The 5,000-nt window shown below is 34.6% G+C and overlaps 1 protein-coding gene across 1 annotated transcript in view; it reads right to left on the reverse strand.

Moving 5' to 3' along the window:
- The window catches only part of LOC138863953 (nucleoprotein TPR-like), a 28,385-nt gene that overhangs the window by 10,823 nt on the left and 12,562 nt on the right, over positions 1–5,000 (reverse strand). The window lies entirely within an intron of this gene.

Raw genomic sequence — 5,000 nt, forward strand, 5'->3', positions numbered from 1 at the left:
TTTCGTAAGTTCTCGAATTCAATGTAATAAATTCATATGCTTTTGAAATTCTCAAAATTGAACCACCATGTTGTATTCATGCCAGGACTTTATAATTTGAATGATTTTGTACTAATGTTGCCATCCACAGTTCCCCATTTCTTCAAAATAAAAAAAAATAATAAAAATAAAATGGAAAATAATTTTTTTTTTTCTTTTTTTTTTAAGGTTTTTATCTGGTTTAGATTAGTTGTCAGAGAATTGTCAGTTTACTAAACAAGCATTTTTTTGATAGATATCCTTAGATTCAGAGAAAAATAACAGAGATAACAAACTTTGGCAAGGTGCCAAATACAAAACGCCGTAGCTCCGTCATTTTTTTATGAATCTTCGGTACATCCCAACTCACATAATTATCATGTGATCCAAATGCAGTTTGTTGCTTTCACTAGAGCCTCGGCGTCCCATGGCCATGTAAAAGGCCGATTTTTGAATTTTTGCCTTTATCAAAAAATAATAATATTTTAATGCTGAAAAAGAAATAAAAAAGTATTTTTTATGTCAAGCTGTCCCCCGCCAAAAAAAAAAAAAAGGAAATTCAAAATTCGGCCTTTTACATGGCTATAGGCTATAGTTGATCTAACACTAGTATTTTTAGGGGACTATTCTGTAAAGAGCTCTGATAGTTGGATAATTAAATGCCTTATGCACGATTGCCGCAAGCAAAAGTCCACATAAGTGTACCTGGACGCTCATTAGCGACGTACCTCTCCGGGTGCTGAGGGACTCGCGCGGCGGCTGCAAGACAACGAGCCATAGCAGGCGCTTAATACTCATTTGGTAGTTTCCTCATCCATGTACCTATATTATACACTAACTATCTCAATTTAACCCCCTTCCCCCCCCCCCTCTCTCAGGGCGTCTCGGAAAATGGCCACCTTTCCCTACTCTTTACATCATAAAAAACTATCGGTTAGAGATAACTGATTGATTCTTTTTGCATGATATAGAGTAAAGAATTGTGCTCCGTTATATATATAAATTTTAACTTTGCTCCCCCATTGGGGGGAGCACCCCCCAAAAAGTCGAAAAAAAACAGCTGTTTTTTTTGGTATGTCTTCGGTACATCCCAACTATCACAGTTCTTTACTGAATATTCCCCAAAAAATACTTGTGTTAGATCAACTCTAGCCAATAGCCATGTAAAAGGCCGAATTTTGAATTTCCTTTTTTTCTTTTGGCGGGGGACAGCTTGACATAGAGAACTTTTTTTTTTTTTTTTCAGCATAAAAATAATAATATTTTTTCATTAAGGCAAAAATTCAAAAATCGGCCTTTTACATGGCCTTGGGACGCCGAGGCGCTAGTGAAAGCAACAAACTGCATTTGAACCGCATGAAAATTACGTGAGTTGGGATGTACCGAAGATTCATAAAAAAATGACGGAGCTACGGCGTTCTGTATTTGGCCCCTTGCCAGAGTTCGTTATCTCTGTTATTTTTCTCTGAATCTAATGATATTATATGGATGGCAACATTAGTTCAAAATCATTCTAATTATAAAGTCCTGGCATGAATACAACATGGTGGTTCAATTTTGAGAATTTTAAAAGTATATGAATTTAGTACATTGAATTCGAGAACTTACGAAAGTCGTTGAATATTTCCCATGCCTCATGGGTGGGGGGGGGGGGGGGGGGAGAAAAAGAGATAGAGATAGAGATAGAGATAGAGATAGAGATAGAGATAGAGATAGAGATAGAGATAGAGATAGAGAGATAGAGAGAGAGAGAGAGAGAGAGAGAGAGAGAGAGAGAGAGAGAGAGAGATGGTCACTGGATGTTTATAATTTTCGAGGAGGATCATATATACGTGAACGCACGCACATAAAGTTAAAAAGATTAATCATCATCATTTAGTAGGCCTACATCGACTTTCATATCTAAATAATAAAATATATTAGTTATCCTTCTAATACCATTTTCTTCGATAATTGTCAATATTAACAGATTGCAAAGGAGAACAAGTGTATAATTTATGATTAACCAATTGCACCCATAATCTTTACTAAGAAGTGCATAAAATCATGCAGATGCCTAGGTGCCTAAGACTTACGGTAACGTCTAAACATATTCATTTTTATCGGGAACGCACGAAACGGATGCGATAGCTTTTTGAACGCCAGATTAAGACTACGCATACAACCGAGCTCAAAATTCCATATAGTTTTTATTTCAGAGCAGGTATTACTGAGTACTATCATCTTCAACATGAAATAATCTGTATCTCGCTTATACATCCGAAGTTTAAAAATCTGACATTTAGGTAACATTTGTATTGAATTGGTCTTTACAACGGTAACTACCAATATCAAATCAATTCAAATTGCCCCCTGCTGTGATGTACCGACCGTTGAGCAAAATGCAACGGAAATATTTCAATCCTTCCTTATAAGGCTATTTTTAAACATTAGTGCTTCGTATGTGATATACATATATATTTCCTCGTAAACTAAAACATATTACCAGGGAGTCTCGATCAAAGCATATTTCATGTGTAAAAGGACACAAAACTTACATTTTTTTTAGATATATTTCACAAAATATTTCATCATAAATCATGGTGATATAATTTTTTCCTGATATTGGTATAAAAGTGTTCCTTGAACATTCACGAACTCATATCTATGCGCAATGTCATAATTAAATGCCTTATGCACGATTGCCGCAAGCAAAAGTCCACATAGGTGTACCTGGGCGCTCATTAGTGACGTACCTCTCCGGGTGCTGAGGGACTCGCGCGCCGGCTGCAAGACAACGAGCCGTAGCAGGCGCTTAATACTCGTTTGGTAGTTTCCTCATCCATGTACCTATACTATACACTAACTCAATTTAACCCCCTTCCCCCCCCTCTCTCAGGGACGGTCCCCTTAACCCATTAGAGACAGGTGTCCCATATATGAGACACCCGAAATAATAAACAAATTGAGCTAGCTAGCGTATAGTATAGGTACATGGATGTGGAAACTACTAAACGAGTATAAAAGCCCTGCTATGGCTAGTTCCCGGACAGCGAATGCGAGACCCACTAAACACCTGGGCAGGTACGTCGCTAATTAGCACCCAGGTACACCTATGTGGACTTTTGCTTGTTGCAAACGTGCATACTGTATTTGATTACGACACTACGCATAGATATTTTTGTGAATGTGCAAAGAACACTTTTATACCATTATCAGAAAAAAATTATATCACAGTGATTTATGACAAAATATTTTGTGAAATATGTCAAAAAAAAAAAGAAAAAAAAAGTAAGTTTTGTGTCCTTTTACATGAAATATGTTTCCATCAAGACTCCCTGATAAGTTGTAGCCTACAAAGTGATCTGTATGTATACCGAGTACGAAGCACTAATGTTTGAAAATAGCTATATAAGTAAGGATTAAAATATTTCCATTAGACTTTCAATACGAAGGGTACCTAAAAGTCAGATTTTTGAACTTCAGGGATATAAGCGAGATACCGTTTATTTCATACTGAAGATGATGAAGCTATGGCATCCATTTCAGATAAAAAACATTATGTTTAGACGTTACCATAGATCTTAGGTGTCTGTATGATTTTGTGCACTTCTTTGTAAAGATAATGGGTGCAAATGGCTAATCAACAACTCTACACTCATTTCTCATTGCAATCTGTCACTATTGACAATTATTGAAGAAAACGGTTTGAGAGGGATAACTAATATATTTTATTCCTTTAGATATAAAAGCCAATGTAGGCTTACTAAATGAGCAGGATTAATATTTTAAAACTTTGCGTGCATGTGTTTACATACATATGATCCTCCTCGACAATCATAAACACCCAGTGACCATCCCCCCCACCCTTTTGTGGAGCATGAGAACAATTCAACTACTTCAATAAGTTCTCGAATTCCATGTATTAACCCACAAGCGCTGATATATTTTGAAGCCGTAAAAAATAGTTTCCGGGCAGCTTCAAAACTGGCTTACTGACCACGACGGATCCAGCATCACACCGGAGTGCCGCCTGGCAATGTTTATTTTTCCCGGAGCCTCATATGCAGGACACCTGTCGTAAATGGGTTAAATTCATAAGCTTATAAAAATTTCTCATAATTGAACCAACATGTTGTATTCAAGCTAGGATTTTATAACTAGGATATTTTGTACTGATATTGCCATCCATAGTTCTCCATTTCTTCAAAATCAAAGTGTAAAAAAAAAGAAAATATATATATATATACATATAAATATATATATATATATATATATATATATATATATATATATATATATATATATATATATATATATATATATATATATATTTTTTTATTTTTTTTTTTTTTTTTTTTTTTTTTTTTTAAGGGTTCTATCTGGTTTAAACTTGTTTCTATGGTTCAATGTATTTATTAAACCTTTCAGAAAAAATACCTACTTTTATATACAACAAACATACCTTTATATGAAAGTGTCCCTATTGACTTGGTAAACATTGCATCGCATAGTACACTAAAAAAGCTTTTATTTATATATATATATATATATATATATATATATATATATATATATATATATATATATATAAAACATCATTAGATTTTGAGAAAAATAACAGAAATAACAAACTTTGGCAAGCCGCCAAAATATAATATGCAGTATCTCCGTTCTTTGTTTACATTACCTTTGGTACATTATGACACTTGTAATTTTCATGTGATTCAAATGCTGTTTGTTGCTTCTGCTAGAGCCTCGTAGCCCTGAGGCCATGTAATAGCCCGATTTTTAAATTTTGGCCTTAATCAAAAAATATAAATTTTTTAATTTGAAAAAAGAAAAAAAAAAAAGAAAAAACATACCAAAAACAGTACTCTATGTCAACCAGTCCCCCGCCAAAAAAATGGAAATTCAAAAATTGGGCTATTACATGACCTTATACAAAGATAGATCGAACACATGAACTTTTTGAGGGGCTTCCCCCCCTCTGGGATTGCAAG

The sequence above is a fragment of the Penaeus vannamei genome, chromosome 14, assembly GCF_042767895.1.
Source record: "Penaeus vannamei isolate JL-2024 chromosome 14, ASM4276789v1, whole genome shotgun sequence".
NCBI classification, from domain to species: Eukaryota; Metazoa; Arthropoda; class Malacostraca; order Decapoda; family Penaeidae; genus Penaeus; species Penaeus vannamei.